The sequence below is a fragment of the Panthera tigris genome, chromosome B1, assembly GCF_018350195.1.
Source record: "Panthera tigris isolate Pti1 chromosome B1, P.tigris_Pti1_mat1.1, whole genome shotgun sequence".
In the NCBI taxonomy this organism is placed as follows: Eukaryota; Metazoa; Chordata; class Mammalia; order Carnivora; family Felidae; genus Panthera; species Panthera tigris.
The window spans coordinates 163,237,469-163,261,391 of NC_056663.1; the positions used below are offsets into that span (position 1 = coordinate 163,237,469).

The 23,923-nt window shown below is 41.8% G+C and overlaps 1 protein-coding gene across 1 annotated transcript in view; it reads left to right on the forward strand.

Annotated features, from left to right (window-relative positions):
* Positions 1-4,728: 4,728 nt before the first annotated feature.
* Positions 4,729-23,923, forward strand: part of FRYL (FRY like transcription coactivator) — a 265,419-nt gene continuing 246,224 nt past the window's right edge. Inside the window, exon 1 of the mRNA XM_042984565.1 lies at positions 4,729-4,805. The gene's annotated coding sequence lies outside the window, so the exon portion shown is untranslated. The remainder of the gene's footprint in view (positions 4,806-23,923) is intronic.

Consider the following 23,923-nt stretch of genomic DNA (forward strand, 5'->3'; position numbering starts at 1 on the left):
CAGAATACAAAACTTGTTAAGGCCATGTTAGTTACCAAAAATTCCTTGCAATTTTTACCAGTCCATGAAATAATGTCTGGGAACCAGTGATCTAGACTGATAAGACAGATTTACAATAAAATATTAAGTAATTAAAATATTCCTAGGGGTTCCTGGGTGGCTTAGCTGGTTGAGTGTCTGACTCTTGGTTTCAGCTCAGGTCATGATCTTGCAGTTCCTGAGTTCAAGCCCCAAGTCAGGCTCCGTGTTGCCAGTGCAGAGCATGCCTTAGATTCTATCTCCCTCTCTCTCTGCTCCTCTCCTGCTTGTACTTTCTCTCTCTCTCAAAATAAATAAATAAAACAAAAAAAAATTATAAAAAATATTCCTAGAATAGTATTCTGGTTAATTAGATTTTCACATTGTAAGTTAACCTTTTTGTTTTGGCCTTACTCTTTCAACTCAATTTGACATAGATTTATTAAAAGCCTTAGTTAGGCCAGGCATCAACCCAAGTGATGCTGATAAAAAGATGTATAAGCATGGCCTTTGATCTTGGAGAACAGATCAGATTAGTGCAAGAGACAAAAAAAGAAATATTTAAAAAATATATTTACATATTTTGAGAGAGAGATTGTACATGCTCCTATGCCCTCAAGTCTGGGGTGGGGGGCGGGTGGGAGACAGGTTGAAAGAGAATCCCAAGCAAGCTCCAAGCTGTGAATGTGAAAACCGACCTGGGCCTCCAACCTACCATGAGATCATGACCTGAGCTGAAATCAAGAGTCGGTCGCTTAACCAGCTGACAGAAACATTTAAGTCCTGTTTTCAACTTGACACTTGGGATTGAGATGTACGTATGTGGTGGAGAAATAATCATGTCAGGAAAGGGGGTAAAATCCGAAAAGTCTTCACCAAGAAGGCAATGCTTCTGTTAGGTTTTGGTGGATATCTGAGACTCCTCCAGGAGAGCGTGGAAGGGAAGGCTATTCTACACAAAGGGAACCACGCGCCCAAAGGCATTGAGGCTTGAAAGAACAGGATCATTGATATTGATAGAGGAGTCATTTCAAGTGTCAAAGGAAGGAGTGGCCGGAGAAGAAATCTGAGAGGTAGCCTGGAGTCGGATTATAAAGGGAGATGTCTGTTTTGCTGAGATGCTCGGACTATATTCCGTATGAGCCCAGAGAATCTTGGAAGGATTTTAAGCAGGAAAGAATTAGAAATCTAAAAATGTATTAGTATCTCCTTTCCGCCTCAATAGATAGAATATACTGAACAAGATTAAATCTTTCACTGATGATTGAAGGTTGTTCAGTGAAATTCTCAATGAATATCAGTTCTCATTTTACAAAGAAACATGTTGAAATTATGAAAGATGGAGGACATGGGCCTCCTCTATAGGGTCTCTATAGAGACCCACGAAATATTTCTTGAAGTTTCTTTATAAAATCAAATTACCATGAATTTATTTTCTCTTAATTTGCTTCATTCTTGTTAATATTTATAAAGGGCTGGGGGAAGAGATTTTTGTTGACAGCTTCTAGGAATTGGATTTTTCTTCATTTTACTGAAGAAAATCACTGGTTAATAGATGGTATCCACAAAAGTGCTAAGTGAAGGGTAAAGTTGTGCCACTTTTGGGTAGATTTTGGAGATTGTGTCTCTGCACAGTGGAGATATATTCATTTTTTTAAATGTTTATTTATTTTGAGGGAGAGAGAGACAGAGTGCAAGCAGGGGAGGGGCAGAGAGAGAGGGAGACACCGAATCCAAAGCAGCCAGGCTCTGAGCTGTCAGCACAGAGCCCCTTGTGGGGCTTGACTCAAGAACTGCGAGATCATGACCTGAGCCGAAGTTGGAAGCTTAACCGACTGAGCCACCCAAGTGCCGGGAGAGATATTCATTTTTCCCTCTATTCTTTACTTAACACCTAATAGCTATTATATAAGTGTACAGTGAACTGAAAAGAATTTACAATATAAATGATAACAATTTTCCTAAGGAAAACTAATTATTGGCACTTCACTAGTAGTTCTTTGACGTGGTTTACTTTTGTGTATAAGCAGGGAGAATAAATCATCATAATGTATTTCACCCTTTAAAAGAGTTTTAAAAAGATCTCTATACAAGGATGTTAAAAAGCCTTAGTCATATTGGCACATTGGTAGAATATTTTATTTTTTATTTTTAAAAGTAATCTCTACACCCAGTGTGGGGCTCAAACTCACAACCCCCAAGATAAAGAGTTGCATGCTCTACTGACTGAGTGAGCCAGCCAGGCACCTCTGGGAATCTTTCTCTTTAAAGAATGGGGATCTAGCTTAAGGATGAGAAATAAAGGCATGGGATAAAGTCCCTCTGAAGGGGAAAGTGCACATTGTAAATTTCTCCAGGAGATAAAGTCTGTCTGAAGGGGAAAGTACAAATAGTAAATTACTTCAGGGACTGGTTTAGTAACACTGAACAAATGACCTGCATATTGGAAACTCTCGGTTTGCAGATTTTCTAAATTTTTCCTTGATGTGAAATACTAATGGTGCTATTAGGAGTAGGAGTTTCGATGTATGAGCTAAAAAGTGATAAACAATCTTATTGTGGGCAAGTGTGAAATAATAACAATAATAATATAAAATAGAAAAAATAATATAAATTATGTTTGTCAGGTGATGATCTCAGCACGGTTGGTTAAGTGTAGGGAATCGAATTTAGAGGTTACTACAGATGGGCTTCTGGAATTATGAGCTCAAATGCCAGTGTAATAGAACAATCTGGACATCATAAAACAGATGTTTTACAAAGAACTTGAAAATATCACCTAGATCTTGAACAAAACCTACTACTGTGTACACATCTGATATACTAGATGTTTTTATTTCCAGAAGATCATACTAGATACTAGAGTATAGAATATTCTTAGTCTACTTATATTCTAATAGAATATCAGAACCCAGAAGCAATCTCAAAACTTGACAGTAGTAAATCAAGAGAAAACTGGTATTACTTTACCTTGACTACGGTAAAACAAACAAACAAACAAACAAACAAACAACAAAAAAACCCTAACCACCAAAAACCAAAATGGAATAGGCTGGAAACAGGGATTTAGTTATAGGCACTTAAGAAGAGATTTATAGAAGCATCCATGAAGGCCATATATCTCTTGCCCCTACTAGAAACACCTAAATTACCTAAGGCGTTTTCCGTTTTCTGACTCTCCGATATTTATGGGTATTAAGATTTTTGAGCTGAAGTCACATTAAAGTCCTTTGGATCACCAATGTTTATTTCCCCCTTTCTGGCACTAAACTCCCTTTCCAGGGTACTGCTGAGTGCTGCCATTTTCTAGGCACCACTGGGCTACCACTGCAAATGCACTAAATAAATATCCTGAGGTCCAAAGGCTCTCAAAGTTCATTGGCAAAGAGGCCAGGACCCTTAACCGTTTCCCCCTCACATTCTTAGATGGGTACCAAAGCACTAACTGTACCCAGTTTTAGTAGTTACAACTCGTTCGGTTCTTAACAGCTCTGGTGGGAAACTGGGGACATCATAACCCCTTAGGCTGTCGTAGAATTTCTCCTCTCCTGGGTGAGGTCTTGCTGCAGGGTCTACCTTCCGGTGCCAGACTCCTTATCCCTCAAGGAATAGCCTTCTGGTGCCCGCTTCGGTCAACCTGGGCTCTCCCTGTGTTAGTTCCAGCAAGGGCGGGGGCGGGGGGAAGGGGGGCGCGGACGCCTTCAACTTTTGAAGCTGGCGGGAGAGGAACCATCTATGGTGTAGTCTTTTCAGAAGAGCACCTTCGCTTCCGTGGCAAACGCCGAGACAACACGGAGGACGTGAATGAAGCGGAACTTTTAATGCAAGTGATTTAGTTTGTTTAAATGAACGATTGTGAGATAACGACACCTCCAGGTTTGCAGAGATCTTTACGAAAGCTCTTCGGGGTAGCGAAATGCCAGTAGAATCGACGGTGAAAGTAGAGTGGGCAGTGAATGAAAACTTGAGTGAAGCTCCGGAGGAGTTAGTACCAGAAGTTCAGGTATTCTAACTCATTCTCACCACTCCATTCACTAGACCACAGGACTCTGAGGATCAGCAGGATCCCAGCTCAGGATAGATTACTCGAAAAGATTTTGAATGTTTCTCGTCTCCCTTTCTCGCTTTCCCCAATACAGGCTGTGAGTCTGTCCACGACCCCTACCACCATTTAAAGGGAAAGGCGCTTAGAAGGCAAAGTAGGGAGGACTTTGCGGCTGTATTTCTCAAACCCGTAAAGAGAGAGCGAGAATGGGCAAGGGGCGTGCAGACTAACTCCTTCCTTGCCCAATCAGGTGCACAGGAAGATGTCCTTTTACCAATAAAAATAAAGTTCGCTTTCCGGAGGCGGGAGGGTGAGCCTTGACTGCCAGTTCTCCAAAGCAACGATCGAGTAGAAGACAGAGAGTGATTAGACGTAGGACCAACCCGGGAAAAGGGGCGGGGTGGGGGCGGGAGCCACTCTGAGCGGCGGCTGGGCTGGCCAGTGGAGTGCGAGGATTGCTGTTCCTGTTGTAGTGTTTCTCGCCAATCAGGGAGGCGAGGGAGTAGGCGGGGCGGGGAAGGGGTGGGAAGAGCTCGCAGCACCGCCGGGCGTCCGTCGGGCTCAGGGGGAGAGAGAGAGAAATCCGGTTAAAATCAGAGTCGGAGGTTTAACCACAGATCGGTTCCGATCGGATTATTCCTTAAAGGGGACGCGCCATTGTCAAGAGAACGGAGCCCGGGGCCCGAGGGCGGGGACCGGCGGCGCCCGAGGAGCGAGGCAGCTGCACTTGGACTGGGGACGGGTAGGTGTCGCCTGGGGAAAGACGCTTCATTTCACTTTCTCTTCCAGCCCCAGGGGCAGGCGCCGGGATGCCCACCGCCCGGCGGCCGTAGCCCTGGCAGGAGACGAGGTCGCCGGCCCTCGCCCGGCTGCCCTTCCTGATGAGAGCCGAGGGGGAGGCGGGCCAGGATGGCTGGCAGGCTGCGGCGCCCCGGCAAAGACTCATAACGGACGGTAAACGGCGGCGCAGCCCCCGCCTCAACCGAAAACCCGCCGGAGCGGCAGCGGGTCCTCGGGGAGCGCCGCGCGCCTGGCTCCCCCGCGCGCCCGGCTCCCGTCGCGCGCGCCTCTTCCTCGCGCGCCCCCTGCCCCTGGCGCGCCCGCCTCCCCTCGCGCGCCCCCTGCCCCTCGCGCGCCCGCCTTCCCTCTCGCGCCCCGTTTCCCTCGCGCGCCCGGCTCCCCTTCGCGCGCGCGGCTCTCCTCGCGCGCGCCGCCGGCTCGCCGACTCGCGGGAGCCGCCCCGCGGGGAGGAAGGCGGCGGCGGCCAGGCGTAGGGAGGCCGGCAGCCACGGCTTCGCCGCCCCGGCCGTGAAGGGAGGGCTGAGGAGCAAACTTGGCGCGGCAGCTGGCGGCCCCGGGCGGGAAGAGGCGCTGCGGACCCTTGGAGCGCGCGGAGTCGCCCGCCCGGCCCAGCATTGTCCCTCTTTTCCTCTGCTCTCGTTTCTCCGCCCACTGCTCGCGGTCGCACCCCCCAGACCCGCAGCCTGCCGGAGCCGGAGTCGGCCCCACGGACGCCGCAGCCCCGGCTCGCGCGCCGCCCGGGCCTGATGAGCTTCTCTGCTGCTCTCGGTGTCCGCACCCGCGCGGGCTGCCTGGGCGCTGAGCTCTTCCTTGCAACTTTTCTTTGGCGGGGGATGGAAGTTGTGCCTTCCGGGCAGCAGGTTCTTTGGTCAGCGACTCTATTCTCCTTTCTGGAGAGGATGATTTCTAGGGCGAGATGGTTCTTGATTGCCGTCGTTTTTTCCTCCTATCCCAGTTTCGTTCCCCGGCACCGAAAATCACTTCTCTCTTGGACTGGCAGTTATACGGGAGCATTAACTTCTCTCAGGCCAAGATAATAGGGGAAAAAAAGGGAGCTATGTTGATGAGGGGTAACAGGTCTACGTAGAACTGAATTTGCCTTAACCTTTGAACTGAGGAAAGTTACCTCGATTTACTGGCGGAGGTTCTTCTGGAAGGGGGGAAGAACAACCCACATAACAAAACCAACCATTAGGTTGCTAGGGTCTATAAGATTAGGAAAAAAAAAAAACTTTTTGTAAAGAAATGAAGTTGGTTTTGTAGTGTTCTGACTAGCAGGTATCAACCATACAGTTAATTTCTTCTACAGAACTCCTATGCCGTATAATTAGTAAGAGCAACTTTTACTATTGATAAAACAAGTATAAGATTTTTTTTCCATCCTGAGCATTATTGCTGTGCTATACTTGTCAATACTTGCTAAAGAAATCATTTAGAAACAGCACATCCCTTGTTAGAGACCTTATTTAGAAAAGAAATGTTTTCATAAGCATTCATTTTTGACAGTTTCTTCTTGAGCAATACTTTTGTAGAGAACTTGCATGTGCAAGTTACAAGCCTATAAACAAAGTAGCAGTGGGTGTGTTATTCTGTAGTCTTTTTTTTTTTTTTTTGTTACTCTATCAAAAATAGCATTCCATCCCGTCTTTTCTTCCATTCTGAGTTATTTTGTAAAAATTGCTTCTCTGGAAGAGTGAATTTTGTTGGAACGCCTGGCCCAGTGATTTTTTTTTTTTTTTTTTTTTTTTTTTAATGCAGTACTGACAATTTCCCAAAGTGTTCCTTGATGAACTCACTGTCTAGTAACTTTCTGACTGGTGTGGAGCATTATTTCACAGTCTTGGCAATAACAAGAAAGGAGAAATTATACTCGGGAAACTGAAAGCCAATTTCAGATAATAATGTTTGAGAAGTACTTTATTCTTCCCACAGAATTTAGGAAGTGCAGACACACAAAAAAACATGTTCTTTTGTAGTAATCTTGATAGTATCTAGCATTGTTACACCTATATTCCTCTCCTCCTTCCCCTTTGATCCTCTTCTGTGATAATGATGTCAAGCTTGCAGCCATAATCTTCCTTTCCATCTCATAATGTAGTAAGTAGAAGATTAAAACAAGTTTCCAAATTTCTTAGTTTACTTCCAGCTTAAACAATAGAGGAGAGAATCTGAACTTTCAGAAAGAATTATCTTTGAAATACCTAGGCTATGCTTCTTGGAAAACATTTTTCCTGTGTGCTTTTCATATTGTTTTAGACACATTGTCTTCCATATACACAGTGCCAAGATATTTCTTGAGTTTGTGAACTGTCCCTTGAGATCCTTGGGAACTAGGACTGTCCTTCATTTCTGTGCAAATTCACTGTGTCACAATAAATGTGTTGTCTTAGGACTTTGTGACAAAGAGATAATGTTCTGTAAAGGCTGCTTCAGAGACTTAATTTTTTTTTTTTTTAATAAGCACCTTTGTGAACAAGTTATACCAAAGCACAGCAATTAGTTCAGTGTCTAGGGGAAGCATCTAGGATGCTTTTAGTTCTTTGTACAAAAAATGTGATTTAATTGTTTACAATACCTGTTCCACGGACGTCTTTTGTGATAGTGATAGCTAATTGTCACAATTATTAGAACTAGGTTTAACTTGTCAGTGATATCTGTTGAGTATCCATTTATTTAAGGAATATTATGGAAAGATAAAGTAGAAATGGATGACAGTCATTGCTCTCAAAGGTATACAGGTTAATGGGAAGATGCAAAATTATTATCCATAGGAAAACGACAGTGTATATCTCAGCACAGTAACAGGTGCAAAGTGACCGCGACATAGGACTCGTGCCCAAATGGTAAAGGAATAGTGGTATAGGAGAAATCTAGGTGAGATGGGAAAATTTTCATTGCTTTATACAGCAGGTTTTATAGTTTTAAAGAAATTTTAAAAGATAAAATATGTTTGGGGGTTGGCTGGGTGTATGTTCTCTACTTGAACTATTTTTATCTGTAAAATATTTTTTTGGGGCAGAGCATGTGCTCTGAATTTCAACTGTTGTTACCTCGCTAGAGGGATCATCCATCTAACCCAGCTCAAATGTCACCTTGTCTGCACGCTCTTCTTCTTTTCTCCTAATCGTAAGCGATTGCTCTTTCCTCTTGCTCTTATAAAACCTTTTACAGCACAAGCCATGCTCTGACTTAGGTGTGGTTATGTTTGTATTTTCTTCATTAGATTGTAGACTTTGGTAAAAAACCATTAACAAACGTTGGAGGTCCTCCCTCTTTTTTCTTTTTTCTTTTTTCTTTTTTCTTTTTTCTTTTTAGTGGTTGCTTAAAATACTGGAGCATTTTTTTGTTATCCCACCAGTATTCTGAAAAAACCATAAGCTTTAAAGAAGTTCAAATTGTTTTTATTTGGAGAAAGTGTGTATGTGTGTTTAGAGGTAGAACCATATTCCCCTTATCACCAATACGGTGATACATATGCTATTGTAAAACATTGATACAAAAGAAATGTAGAGTTTGGGAATTAAAAATGCCCCCCATACACTTCCATGATCACATTATAACTACTGGTAATGGTTTGGTGTTTATTCTTCGAGTTCTTCCCCCTTCTTTTATTACCTTCTGGTAGGACTTGCCTTAAACCATCATATTTGAAAGTTTTAATTAGTAAGTTGTGTTTATTGGGAATGGAGAAAGATAATCAGTTCTTACACACTTACTTATTACCCAGTTCTCTGGGCTCAGTTATGTTTTTTCTACTTTTTCTTGAGATACAGGGCTACCACTAGTGTGTGTTCAAAACATTTCAAAAACTGGTCAAAACCTGTGTTGCTGAACAGTTTACCTGCCTTTACCCAAAAATACTTTTTGGAGTACAGGGGCGCCTGGGTGGCTCAGTTGTTTAAGCGGCCAACTTTGGCTCAGGTCATGACAACTTTGGCCCAGGCCATTATCTCGAGGTTGGTGGGTTCGAGCCCCGTGTCGGGCTCTGTGCTGACAGCTCGGAGCCTGGAGCTTGCTTCAGATTCTGTGTCTCCCTTGCTCTCTGCCCCTCCCCCGCTCATGTTCTGTTTCTGTCTCTCAAAAAATGAATAAATACGTTAAATAAAATAAAATATGTTTGGAGTACATACTTCTAAACTTAATCTCTTCTCATTTCTTGATTCTTTTAATCTCTAGAGAGCATTAAAAATTGCTTTGAGATTGCCAACAGGCACTCCTCATAGTAGCCCAAGGAGGAATGTGGGAAGACATTTCTTCATTATCAAATCACATACACAGGTTGTATTCAAACCTTATGTTGCTCCTTATAAAAAGGGAGCTACAGGGGCACCTGGGTGGCTCAGTGGGTTAAGGGTCTGACTCTTTATTTCGGATCAGGTCGTGATCTCATGGTTTGTGGGTTCGGGTCCCACATCCGGCTCTGTGCTGACAGAGCAGAGCCTGCTTGGGATTCTCTCCCTCTCTGTCTCTCTGCCCTCCCCCCACAATAAATAAATAACTTAAAAAAAAAAAAAAGGAGCTACAATTTGGGCTGATGAATTGGGTGATAAGATTCTGTTGTCTTAGGTGATTCTTTAAGCTAGCCTACGGGGAAAATGGTTTTCCAAAGGTTCCTTAATAGAAAACCCAGCTGTAAGCAGTCAGTTGGCCTAATCAACTGAGAAATTGCCATTCATTCAGCAGATTTTTATTGAGACTTGCACCTACTCTGTGTACTTGCCTAGCACTGAAGATAAAATTAAGTCTATTTCTACCAAAATTGTGAGCTTCTCTGTGTAGGATCCTTAAATAGGCAGAGTGGTACCTGAGGATTAAAACTAGTGTAAACAAAGGGCACACCCAGGTGAATTTATTATTCACTCTTGTTTATTTTTCTGCATAGCTTCTGCCAAAGTATGCTAGCAAACAAATCTGGTCTTCCGCAGGGTGCTGGGGGCCATGGAGACTGTTAAAATAAATAAATCTATGAGCTCTAGAATTTTTTTTATTAAAAACATTTTTTTTAATGTTTATGTTTGAGAGACAGAGGGAGAGCACGCGAGCGAGAGAGCAGGGGAGGGGCAGAGAGAGAGAGGGAGACGAAGAATCCGAAGCAGACTCCAGGTTCTGAGCTGTCAGCATAGAGTCCCACGCAGGGCTTGAACTCACAAACTGAGATCGTGATCTGAGCTAAAGTCGGACCTTAACCGGCTGAGCCACCCATGAGCCCCTATCTTTTAAAGATTATTTTGAGTGGCCATTTTTGATCAGACCTAAGACACTTTGATGCTGCTGCTTTCTTGATGTTTCTAGGAGATAAAATTTTCACCAACTACATCCTGTTGTTGGGTGACAGCAATTGTAAGATACACCTCTATTTCAGAGCATCCATACTTGAGAGAGGTTGAAGTGTTGTGTTTTGATCGTTTTATTTATTAAAGGGTGTCGGAGTTGATGAGAAAGGGATATTAGTTTGTTCACTCACTGTAATGCAGCCTCACTTTTTAGGTCATAAAGTATTCACACGTATGATCTGTTGCCTGAATGAATTTTAACATATTTCAACTCAGGATTCCTTGTTTTGTTCTGTTTTGAGTTTTGTTATATCTCTATTTCATGGTAAAATTCAGATGTGATGTAATTTAGTTCCAATATTAAAGAATGCTAGAATATGGATAATTTAAATACAATTTTCAGTTTTGTTTCTTCATTTAAAAATTTAAGATGGATTATGCTGTCTATAATACTGGTTAAAAAAACACCACTTTATTTTTATTTTTTTTAATGTTTTTATTTATTTTTGAGACAGAGAGAAACAGAGCACGAGCAGGGGAGGGACAGAGAGAGAGGGAGACACAGAATCTGAAGCGGGCTCCAGGCTCCGAGCTGTCTGCGCAGAGCCCGACGCGGGGCTCAAACTCACAAACTGTGAGATCATGACCTGAGCCGAAGTCGGACACCCAACCAACTGAGCCACCCAGGCGCCCCCAAAAAACACCACTTTAGTGGTTCCGTGTTTCACGTGTCTTGGGCGCCCATGAGCACATAATGATTTATTTGCAGAAGAACCTCCAGCCATTAGTTTCCTCAGGCAGCAGCATGCAGACCACTGTATTTCATTCATTTGTTGGTGAAACTGTTCCTTTCTAAATCATGTCTGGTTGGGGATTGATTTGCTTATTGCTTTACTGTTAGCTGTATCTCTTTACTCTCATTATACCTGCTTCTCGTACTTTCCTTGCCTTTCTAATTTGATATTTTTAGTGTGCTGTAAGAGTAGAATCTGCAACTACACTCGTTGAATGGTGGATAAAAATGATAGAAGGTTCTGAATAAGGAGCCAGAGGAGCCGGTCCTTTAGTGCTAGGACCTTGTTCTGTTGGCTTTTACTGCTTAGATGACTCTCACTTCTTCCCTGGTTTTGGACTCTGTTTCAGGTAGATGATGTTTCTGGATAGCGGGTTGTGTAACAGGATGGGATTATTACCTTGTGGAGGTTTAGCTTCCCCTGAATAATAGACCTCTTAAAATTCTGTCTTACTAAGTCAAGTGGATGGTGAGTAATTAGTTAAGTGGATGGAAAAGAGGAAAAGAATTCTTTCTTAGATGTCTTGATATTCTACTTGCTCCGCATCATGATCCCCAAGCTTGTACATCAGGATGCTTGAATGCATGGTATATCGTTTGTTGCAATTCAGAACCTAATGTAATTCCAAGAGCAGAAATTAGAGGCCTTCAAGAACCATGAGGCTGCATGCAAAATAGCCACCTTTGCCTGTTACCTGGATATTTACATGTCACCTGGATCTTTTGGTAATCTATTTTCTTTTAGGTAAAATTGTCTTTGGAGGTGCCCTTTTTGATGTTTGTGTTAATGATAACTTAGACTATGTCTTGTATTTAATATTCCTGGCAATATTGAAACTTTAGTATACTTTCAGCAAATATTGGTTAGAGTTTTAGTCATATATTTCTTTATGGTTGCTTCATTTTTTCCTGTTGTAGAATTCGTGGAGTTAGTGTTTTCAGAACTGGAATGTCTTTGGGAATGATCTGATACAACCCTTACATTTTGTAGATGACAGTGAGATTGTGACTTGTTTAAACTGCAAGTTTAGATAGAAGAGAGTTCTTTTCAATTCTCAGTCCATTGTTTTTCCTGTTCTTGTATGTGCTTCCCTAAGTAAAATCTTCAAGGGACAGATAGAATCTTAGACTTTTGTAGCCTCTATTAGTAGAGATCTGCCAGTTTTCCTGTCACACCCCAGCAGTATAAATAATTGTGTCTGCATTCTCAGTATGTCCGTTTGCTGTAAACTACATACCACATATATTGTACATTGTAAGACCCTAACAAGAATGAGATAACGTTGAAAAACATTGTAGAACAATTTAAAATGTATTATTTTTATGTTTTCGATACATTTAAAATATTAGTAATCTTAAAAATCAGTATGATTGAAGACCGTCACTTAAAAAAAACCCTTTATTTTGAAATAATTATAGACTCATGGGAAGTAGTGAAGATAGGCAGGGAGTCCTGTGTAACCTTCATTCAGCTCTCCTGGTTATAATATCTTACGTAAGGTGACGTTACTAACATTAAATCAGGAAACTGACATTGGTACGGTACTGTTAAGTAGCCATATTCAGTTTTCATGGTTTTTTAAATTTTTTTATTAAAAAAAATTTTTTTAATGTTTATTTATTTTTGAGAGAGGGAGACAGAGTGCGAGCAGGGGAGGGGCAGAGAGAGAGAAGGATACACAGATCTGAAACAGGCTCCAGGCTCTGAGCTGTCAGCCCAGAGCCCAACGTGGGGCTCGAACCCACAAACAGCGAGATCATGCTCTGAGCCAAAGTCGGATGCTTAACCAACTGAGCCACCCAGGCGCCCCAGTTTTCGTGTTTTTTTAATGCACTCATTCAGGTGTACGTGTGTGTGTATAGTTTTGTGCAATAGATAACGTTTCATGTCTAGATTCATTTAATGACCACTAAAATCAAGATTCAGTACTGGTCCATTACTGGCAAGAAACTCCCTCATGCATCTCAAAGTCCCCCCCCCCCCCCCAACTTCCCTGGTTACTGGCAACAGCTAATTTGTTCTGTCTCTCTATAACTGTGTCATTTGAGAATGTTACATAAATGGAATCATACTGTATGTATCTTTGTGAGGTTGACTTTTGCACTCAGCACAATGCCTTAGAGAACCATCCAAGTTGTCCAACGTATCAGTAGTTCATTTCTTTTTATTACTGAGTACTTAGTATTCATTGTATGGATGTGCCATAGTCCCAGTTTGTTCACCTGTTGAAGAACATATGATTTGTTTTCTAGTTTTTGGCTATTACGAATAAAGCTGCTCTAAACATTCATGTATAGGTTTTTGTGTGAACATAGGCTTTCATTTCTCTGAGATAAATGCCCGAGAGTGCAATTGCTGGTTCATATTGTAAGTGTATGGTGAATTTTATAAGATTATTTTCCAGAGTGGCTATTCCCACCAGCAACGTATGAAAGATCTGGTTTCTCCACACACTTGTCAGAATTTGGTATTTTCTCTATTTTTAAAATGTTACTCATTCTAAAAAGTTGTGATATCTCATTGTGGTTAAAACAATTTTTTTAAAGTTTTTATTCATATTTTTTGGAGGGGGGGGGAGAGACAGAGAGAGAGAGAGGGAGAGATAATCCCAAGCAGACTCTGCCTCATCAGTGTGGAGCCTGACATGGAGCTTGAACCCACAAACCGAGAGATTATGACCTGAGCCGAAATCAAGAATTGGGTGCTTAACCAACTGAGCCACCCAGGTGCCCCCTCATTGTGGTTTTAATTGTCTTTCCCAGTGGGCAAATTGTTTCCCTAATGAACAATTTGGATTGTTTTTTATTATTGAGCTTTGAGAATAAGCTCTTTGTCAGATACGTGAGTGGCAAAAATTGTTTTTTTTTTTCATCCTCTTAACAGGGTCTCTTACAGTGAAGAAGTTAGAAATTTCATGTAGTGCATTCAATCATTTTTTTTTCTTTTATGAATTGTGCTTTTGGTGTCACATCTGTGGACTCTGTCCAGTGGTAGGTCTCAAAGATGTTTTTCCTTTGTTTTCTTCTGAAAGCTGTATAGTTTTACAGTTTACAAGATAATCACTTTTACCTTACAGTTTTGATAAAGTACTGGTATTGTTAACACACAGTTGTCAGTTCTGGCATTTTCTTGTTGCTTGCTTGTATTTTGCTTTATTATATTTAATCCACCTTTCTTTGCAAAACTCTCATTTTTTATTTTTAAATTAAAAAAAATTTTTTTAAGTAGGTTCCCCAACTCTGAGATCAAGACTTGAGCTGATATGGGGCTCCTGGGTGGCTCAGTCAGTTGAGCGTCTGACTTTGGCTCAGGTCATGATCTCATGGTGCGTGAGTTCGAGCCCCATGTCAGGCTTGCTGCTGTCAGTGTGCAGAGCCTGCTTCGGATCCTCTGTCTCTCCTTCTGTCTGCCCCTCCCCTGCTCACACTCTCTCTCTCAAAAGTGAATAACCATTAAAAAAAAAAAAAAAAGACTTGAGCTGAAGTCAAGAGTCATCTGTGCCCCTCAGGAGCCCTTGCAAAAATCTGTTCTTATTTGTTACTGATACTTTAATTAAGTATCCAATTCTGGCAGTCTTTATTTTTTTTTTTAGTTAAAAAAAATTTTAATTCTAGTATAGTTAACATACAGTATTCTATTCATTTCAGGTGTACATATAGTGATTCAACAGTTGCATACATCACTCAGGGCTCATCACTGCAAGGGCACGTTTAATCCCCATCAGCTGTTTCCCCCATGCTAGTTCCTGCCCCCCTCAGTTCTCTATAGTTGAGAGTCTGTGTTTTCGTTTGTCTCGCTGTCTCTTTTTCACTTTGTTCGTTTGCAAAACTGTTTGAAAACCCATTAGTGAGTGAGATCATAATTGTAATGAGATCTGCAGATGTACTTAATTGGGCCCAAGGAAGCTGCAGGATGTGGCAGTTTGCTGAAAGTGAACAAACCAGTGAGGGCGTCACAAACAGCCCCTCCAGGGTGTGGAGCCTGCCTTCTTTCCTTGACCTACTTGGACCTCCTGGAACACTGTGTGTGCAGTCAGTGCCACAGACAAAACTCTTCTGAGTATTTGAAACAAGACGAGATTTACTGAAAGGGTATAAGATGCTTACAGAACTGTTAGAAGAGCCTAACAGCTCCTCTAGGGCGACAATCCAGAGGTGACCCCTCAGGGGAACTCAGAAGGCACCGCCGTCCCTGTCCCTGTACTGGGAGCCAGAGCTTGTGCCACCTCTGTGGCCGCTCTGGAAACTGCGGGACAGACGGAGCGCATCGGCTCAGGACTGGGAAGTCAGATCAAAAAGCTTCCGCTCTGTGGCTCCTGCCACTCTGCTTCTTGCCACCCAGGAAGCTGGAGACTGGACGCTGGAGTGATGCTGTAGACAGAACTCTTACTTCCACAACCGTGCTTACCCCCAGACTCCTAGGAAAGGTGCCTTTCAGGGTGCCTAGAGGTACACTGGAGGTCGAGTGAGGCAATCCGTGGTAACTGGCGTTCTTCACGTAAAGGCCACAAGGCTGCGGCAGCCTGAGGCAGGAAGGGAAGAACGTGCTGGTGTCGATTTCACGTACTGAGCATTCGTAAAGCTCAATTTCAAATTTAAGATAACACATACGTTTAGTCTTAGAGGATTTTCTTTTCACCCCAGCGGCATGCTCATCACCCTGTCTCTGACAGGTGTGGGTACTCCACTTTGAGCTTAATACATTTTGAACTAGTAGGTCTGCTATGCTTTTTTCCTCAAATATTTACATGTGTATTAATGTTTCCCAATTTTAAAACCCTGTCTTTCCTAGGGGAACCTGGCTGGCTCAGTCAGTAGAGCATGTGACTTTTGATCTTGGGGTCGTGAGTTCAAGCCCTACATTGGGTGTGGAGCGTACTTCAAAGCACATCTTTCCTTTTTATAAGTATACAAAGTATAAAATGTTATTATTTTGGGAAACACTCATTAAATTCAGTTAACATCATTTTCCTTACTGTCGGGACCTGAGCCTTGTAACACCCGTGTTTTCCCAGGCCTCCCTGGGGAATAATGTAAAAGAGGTGGGTTTTCCCTGAGAACCGTGTTTTGGTGCCAGAGGCTCTACAGCCAGCAGTCATCACTACTTTGGTATCTATTTGTCAAAAATAATTAAAGTTTGGTTCGTTTTATTGCATACTTTAGGTTTTTATTTCTGGGTGTAGCAAATTTTGGCACACAACCGAAAGTGAGACATACAGATATCCTTGTAAAGACTAGTTTTATATGGTCTGTGATGGCAGTAGATTTAAAATGCAATAAAATAGGTTGTATGAAAAATTTTGAGTGTGAGTGCATATGCATTTTTCTAGTGAGAAGAGGTCCATAGGTTTATCAGCTTTCAAAGCAGAGTCCATGATCCTGAAAAGATTAAAAATGGCTGCTCAGGACACCTGAGTGGCTCAGTAGGTTGAGCATCTGACTTTGGCTCAGGTCATGATCTCACGGCCCCCCATCGAGTTTGCTGCTGTCAGCGCAGAGCCTGCTTCGGATCTTCTGTCCCCCTCTGTTTCTGCCCCTTCCCCGCTTGTGCTTTTTCTCCCAAAAATAAATAAATCTTTTTAAAACATGGCTGCTCGGGGCACCTGGGTGGCTCAGTTGGTTAAGCATCCGACTTTGGCTCAGGTCATGATCTCATAGTTCATGAGTTCGAGCCCCATGTCAGGCTCTGTGCTGACAGCTCAGAGCCTGGAGCCTGCTTTGGATTGTATGTCTCCCTCTCTGTCTGCCACTGCCCTGCTCGAAGTCTGTTTGTCTCTCTCAAAAATAAATAAACATTAAAAACAATGGCTGCTCTAGAGACGAAAGTTCAATCAAGTCATTTGCCAACCATGTAACATCAAGGCTTTTGCTGTCAATCACAGACCATTTCCCTGATCTCCATCCTATGCCTGGAGCCTTTTTTTTAGGACACGGAAAGAAAATTATTGTTACCCAAGTGTTTAGGGAGAGCGATGGAACAACATAAGAGTTCATTACTAAATGAGGAGAGATACCTGGAAGTCAATTATATTGCAATCATTTTTTTTTTCAAAAAGGAACCTTTCCTATATGTATGGTTGATGGGATCCTGAAAAATAATGGGTTATGTGTGTCGAGACATATTAAAATGTTGATAATCTCTAATCCAATATATTATACCTTGGGGGATATATTTGAATACTGGAAATAGTTATAAAAATAATTTATATGTTCAAATCTGGAACCTAAAATTATACCATTTAGGAAGGAATCTACAAATGAAATAATTTTAGCCTTACTTCTTTTTTTAAATCAAAATCTATTTTTTTCAGGAATAGAATTTAGTGATTCATCGCTTTCCTATAACACCCAGTGTTGCCTTATTTCTTAACATACTACCATATGACCTCATCGCATACACCAAAGCCTAAGTGGAATGCAGCATGGTGTGGAGAGATTTACAAAATCATGCACAGAGATTTCACACGATGAAAGAGGATATGGTTTTGGTTGATGGGAGAAGGAGAAGCCTTTTTCCCTTCACCCTGACACACACACACACACACACACACACACACACACACACACACACGTAGAGAGAGGGTAGTGAGGGCTTTGGGACAGACCAGTGGAGGCTGTGTTATCTGGATCCTGATTCTACTGGTTCAGTTACACCAGTAGTGAATATTATTATAGTAGTATCTCTTATGAGTCATTGTCAAGTCTGAAAGTGGGGTGGCCTCAGATTCCTCACGTGTAAAATAGAGTTGTTGTGGGGATTAAATTAAAAGATATAAACAAAGCACACAGCATAGTGCTTGTGGCAGGCAGTATAAAGGCCTCCCTCCACATCTTAATCTCCGGAACTGAGGACGTTGTATCACACAGCTGAAGGGGATTTAGGCTTCAGGTGGAATTAAGGTTGCTAATCAGCTAATTTTGAAAGGGAGTACTCTGGGTTATCTGGTGAGCCTAATGTAATCGCAAGGGTCTTTAAGAGAAGCAGGATGCAGAAGAGTCAGGACCAGAGAGATAGCATCATGAGAAGGAACCAAACGTCCACCGAGGCTTTGAAGATAAAAGGGGCCTGGGAGCTGAGGAATGTGGGCAGCGTCTATAAACTGGTAAAGGCAAGAAAATGGATTATCCTTAGCGTTTCCAGAAAGGAACCCAGCTCTGCCGACACTTTGGCTCTAGTCCAGTGAGACCTGTTTTGGACTTCTGACTTCCAGAACTGTAAGATAATGTATTGTAAGCCACTGAGTTTCTGATAATTTGTCACTGCAGCAATTGATTGCACTACAGGAAACTGACATCGTGCTTGCTTGATAAATATTAGCTAAATAAACATGGTCTTCCTCTCTTAAAAATCACCTATTGAAGTTAACCCTTGTCTGGTTCAATGTATCTGTGTAGCTAGCTTTCCTTTTTCAGAAGGAAAAATGTCCTTTATCTTCTTTTTACTGAGCCCCACAATCTCATCTCTTCCATATTTTCCGTCACCTCCTGTGTCTTCATTTTTTCCTGCCTCCTTGCCTGCTACCTGGAAATATGCACGGAGCTCTCTCATCTCGGAGAACCTTCTGTTTGACGCTGCTTTCCCTTAGTTACCACACTGCAGTCACCCCAAAGGACCACAATACTCTGAAATGTCTTCACATTTATCAGATAATTTCCTCTTTGATTTCAATTCTGGATAGGTTTCTAACTATTATATGCGATATAAGTTAATATAAGAACTTGAGTGCTTACCTTTTCATAAGCATTATACTATGTTGTGGTGATGAGGTTAGAAATGAATGAGCATCTCTTCTCTGCAGGAGCCTGTTGCGGACAATAGGTAAATTAGCCAACTGTTAACAAGCAGTAAATACCAAACATCAGATGTTAAAGTGAGTGGTAAGGATAGTAAGTAGGTATGAGAGGGCAGAGTAGGGGAGGCTGTTTTAGACCTGAACAACCTAAGAAGGCTTCATAAAAGAGATTTTTGAGTGAGGAATATGCTCTTAAAGGAATTAGGAAAACTGGTTTCAATAAAATAATCTGTATTACTAGAAACACAAGAGTTCTTAAAATCTCATTTTGCTTTGGATTGGTGGAAAATGTTTTTTTTCCTATTGAATTTTTCTGGTTGAGGAGAGACTCTTGTAGAATTTAAAAGATGTATAAACCTAAATTACAATAAATTGACGACACATTTGTCTTGATAATCTCAAGTATAACACGAGATACATACTGCTTTTTCTTTGTATTAAGTTTGATGTTGCTATATAAAACTCCAAATAAGATTTGAAATGTAGTATGACTTAATCTGAGTTCATTGTGTTTTATGTACTAAAAACATTGACTGTGATTATATTTTTAAAGGAAAGTATTACATGGGCTCACTAGAGACAATTATGTTAGACAAACCTTAGTTGTTTTTTTTAATTTTTTTTTAATGTTTATTTATTTTTGAGACAGAGAGAGACAAAGCATGAATGGGGGAGGGGCAGAAAGAGAGGGAGACACAGGATGGGAAGCAGGCTCCGGGCTCTGAGCCATCAGCCCAGAGCCCGACGCGGGGCTGGAACTCACGAACCGTGAGATCATGACCTGAGCTGAAGTCGGACGCTCAACCGACTGAGCCACCCAGGCGCCCCTGTTTTTTTTTTTTTTTTTTTTTTTAGTGTTTGTTTATTTTTGAGAGAGAGAGTGCACACGTGGAAGGGGAGGAGAGAGAGGGAGACAGAGGATCCAAAGCGGGCTCTGTGCTGACAGCAGAGAGCCCGATGCGGGGCTCCAGCTCAGAACAAACCGTGAGCTCATGACCTGAGCCAAAACCAAGATTGGGACCCGTAAGTGACTGAGCCACCCAGGTGCCCCAAACCATACTTCTTTTTAGGTAGGATTATTAGGCCGAGGGTCAGGAGAATGCAGAGAATGCAGTATCAGTGAATTTCAGACAGGCATTCTGCAACCTTTCTCTGTTGACAAGTGGAGGAGTGTGGGCTGGGTGACCATAAAATCAGGTGGAAATATGAGTGGTTGAGTAGCAACTCTAAAAATTAGTAATAGTGGGGGCACCTGGGTGGCTTAGTCGGTTGAGTGTCCGACTTCAGCTCAGGTCATGATCTCGCGGTTGGTGGGTTCGAACCCCGCGTCGGGCTCCGTGCTGACAGCTCGGAACCTGGAGCCTGCTTCGGATTCTGTGTCTCCCTCTGTCTCTGTTCCTCCCCCGCTCGCACTCTCGCTCTCTCGCTGTCTCTCAAAAATAAAGATAAAAAAATAAATAAAAATTAGTAATAGGGAATTTGTGACAACTGGAGAAAAATTCCTATTGCTGAAGGCTGCTGTCCATATTTTTGTAATGTGAATAAAAACATTGATACTACGCTTATCACATTTTTGGATGAAATGTATTTTTTAGGGGTAACTTTAAAAAATATTTCTGACTGAAATGGTGGGCCAAGGCTACCATGATAACTTAAAGGAGTTTGATATGAAGTCCTGTATATGAGTTGAGAAAACATCTGCATAATTATAGGAGTGAGGGAGATGTGGTTGAATACAAACAACTTAGGTATTTTAATTACTGTAATAAACTCCATCTGGATATAAAATGTAATGGGACTACGAGAAAGCCTGCATAGATTCCTAGTCGGGACTTAGCAGGAGGAGGTTCAGAAGAGGAAAGGTGTTAGTCTTACTTTATTCTGTACCGTCCAGACAACACCTGGAGTATTGTGTTGAGTGACGGATGTCACATGCGAATGAATCAGAAAACAGAAAATCACATATGTTGGTGAAGATAGGGAGACATTGGAACCCTTGTACGTTGCTGGTAGCAGAATGGCACAGCTGCTGTGGAAAACAGTTTGGTGGTTTTTCAAACAGTTAAATCTAGAATTATGACACGAACCAGATAGTCTACTCCTACATATGTACCCAAAAGAATTGAAAACAGGTACTCAAACGAATACTTGAACATGAATATTTATAGTAGTTCTGTACTTACATAGCCATTTACATTAGTTAAAACGTAGAAACAACCCAGATGTACATCAACTAATGAGTGGATAACCAAAGTGTGGCTTATCCACACAATGGAATATTATTCAGCCATAACCATGAACTACTGATAAACGCTACAGAGCGCATGAACCGCAAAAACCTGCTGAGTGAAAGAAGCTGGACACAGAAGATCACATGTGATTTCACTGATATGAAATATCCAGGACCGTTATGTCCATACGGATGTGAATTAGATGAGTGGTTGCCAAGGTCATGGGGAATAAGGATGGACTATCTGATGGATGTGGGATGATGAAAAGGTTTTGGAAATAGGGGTGTTGGTTGTAAAACATTGTGAATGTACTGTGTGGTATTGAGCCATACGCTTTATTTACTTATTTTTTAATGTTTATTTTTGAGACAGAGACAGCATGAACGGGGGAGGGTCAGAGAGAGAGGGAGACACAGAATCGGAAACAGGCTCCAGGCTCTGAGCTGTCAGCAGAGAGCCCGACACGGGCCTCGAACTCACAAACCGCCAGATCATGACCTGAGCCGAAGTCGGACGCTTAACCGACTGAGCCACCCAGGTGCCCCGAGCCATACGCTTTAAAATGCTTACTTACATTACCTGGATTTCACCTTAAAGTGTCAGTACGTATAAATCAACCGAATAGTATTGAGAATCCAGAAATAAAACTCTATGATCGATGTTTTTTTTTTTTTTTTTTTTTTTACACAAATGTGCCAAGAAAATTCAATAGGGGAAGAATAGTCTTTTCAGCAAATTGTGCTGAGAAACCTGGAGATTTACATGCAAAAGAACGAATTTGAACTTCCTCCTCACATCATACACCCAGATTAACTAAAAGTGCATCATAGGCCTAAATGTAACAGCAGAAATGATAAAACTCGTAGAAGAAAATATGAATAAATCTTACTGACCTTGGCTAGGCAAAGCCTTCTTAGGTAGGACACTGACCACACAAGCAACAAAGAATAAAATAGATAAATTGGACTTTATCACAATTAAAAACTTTTGTGCCTCAAAGACACCATCAAGAAAGTGAAAAGGCAACCCACAAAATGGGAGAAAGTATTTGCAATTTCTATCTAATAAGGGACTTCTATCGAAGTTCTCTAAAGAACTGTAATAACTCAGTAATAAAAAGACTAAAAGTAAACTGGTATATTTTATGGTATGTGAATTATATTTCAATAAAAACTGTTAAAAAATGGGTCAAGTGGAATATGCTTAGAGATTTCTAGTCTTCAGGGATTCAAAATTAAAATCCTACTCTTTCCCACTGCTTGTCCTTTCTGTTTTTGCTCTCTCTCACTCCAGCTTCTAACCTCTGTCAGCTGTGCCTTTTACACTGACAAGGTGGAGAACATTTATGTTCTGTTCTGTAACCTTAATGAAGGCTTTGGTGCTTGGTTTTTATATTGGTCTGATGTCTTAATTATTATGCAGATATTCATTGCAGAGTGATGAAGTAATTATGGTGACATTTCCTTCTCTCTATGCCAGTATCATGACCCAGGCCAATAGAAGGATGATGCTTCTAGTGTCAAAGACAAATGGATTCTCTTCCTGTAATCCATTAGTTGCTCGAAATCCTGTCCTTTTTTTCCACATTTGAACCATGACTTTCTCTTTTTTTCTTTTTAATTTTGATTTTTCTTAAGCAGTCTCTATACCCAACATAGGACTTGAACTCACGATCCTGAGATCGGGAGTCACCTACTCTACCAACTGAGCCAGCCAGGCACCCCAGAGCTATGACTTTCCTGACTAGCTTTTTGTTTATCCTGGTGTTTCACTTTGGTTCTTTTGGCAGCATTTTGCAGAATATCCGACCACAGGTGACCCAGCTGATGGTCTTGACCTTTCTTTTACTGGCGGTGGTTACCGCTGCACCAAGTATCCTTTTCTCACTTCCTAAAAGGAGAGAAGGGCATAGAATGAGTGCTGCTTCTTTTGGATCTTCCCCACTTTTAAAACCTATTTTAGAAAAATTTAAAAACTCATAAAATTGTGAGAAGAGTCATGTGGACTCTTGTCTAACTTTTACCTCGATTCACTTGTTATAAACATTTTGCTATATTTGCTTTTTCCTTTATCTTGGTCTATGGGTCTATAGTTGTTTTGGGGGAATCTTTTGAGAGAAAATTGTAGAGATCATGACTCTTTATTCTTAAATGCTTTACTGCATATCATCTAAGGAAAGGACTTCCTCATGTGATCGTGGAACAGTGATTAAATTCAGGAAATTTAACATTTGTATTTGCTCAGAAGCAGATGCTGAGGCCAGGATTAGGATTGCACAAATGTAAAAAGAAGGAAGCAGTAGTGGGCAAGTGGAGCCGTCAGATTGTGGTGGCTTGTCTGCCGGCAGAAGGAGCAGACCTGGAGGCAGGATTGTCCATTAGAACCGTTCTGTGTTGGGTAGAAATGGCTTGGCCTGTACCTTTCTCAGTTATGAGCTTGAGCTGTCCAGAGAACACCGAGATCTCCTCTTGACAGCCGAAGCCAACCGTGATGAAGCTAACAGCATAACCATACTTCTCCGCCTGGTGGTGAGTTGTTTTTATGTGGGTGGTACCTCTCCATGTCCGCCATGATGCAATACTATCATCTAAGACAGTCTATATTCAAATTCGCCAGTTGCCCAATAACATCCATTATCACAGATTTCCTCCCTGTCCTATCTCTTTTCATCTTGGAAAATCTTTCAAGAAGCTCCCCAGATGATTTTCCTGTATGTCTCGTAGGCCGGAAACGAACAGCTTCTCTACAGTGGGACAGGAGCAGTTGCTCAGGCCAATTACTGGCAGAGGAGACTGGGATTTCCAGGCTTAGTTTAGATCTACAGGGACTTTGTCCCATGGGTCTGGGAGAGAGGCTCCCTTCTCTAATCCTGTGATTTTACCTGATAACCTTAAAAAGAAAGAGAAAAAACAATTAGGTTTCTTTAGCAAGCAGTAAGGGAGGAAAACTGGGTAAACAATCAGCATTTT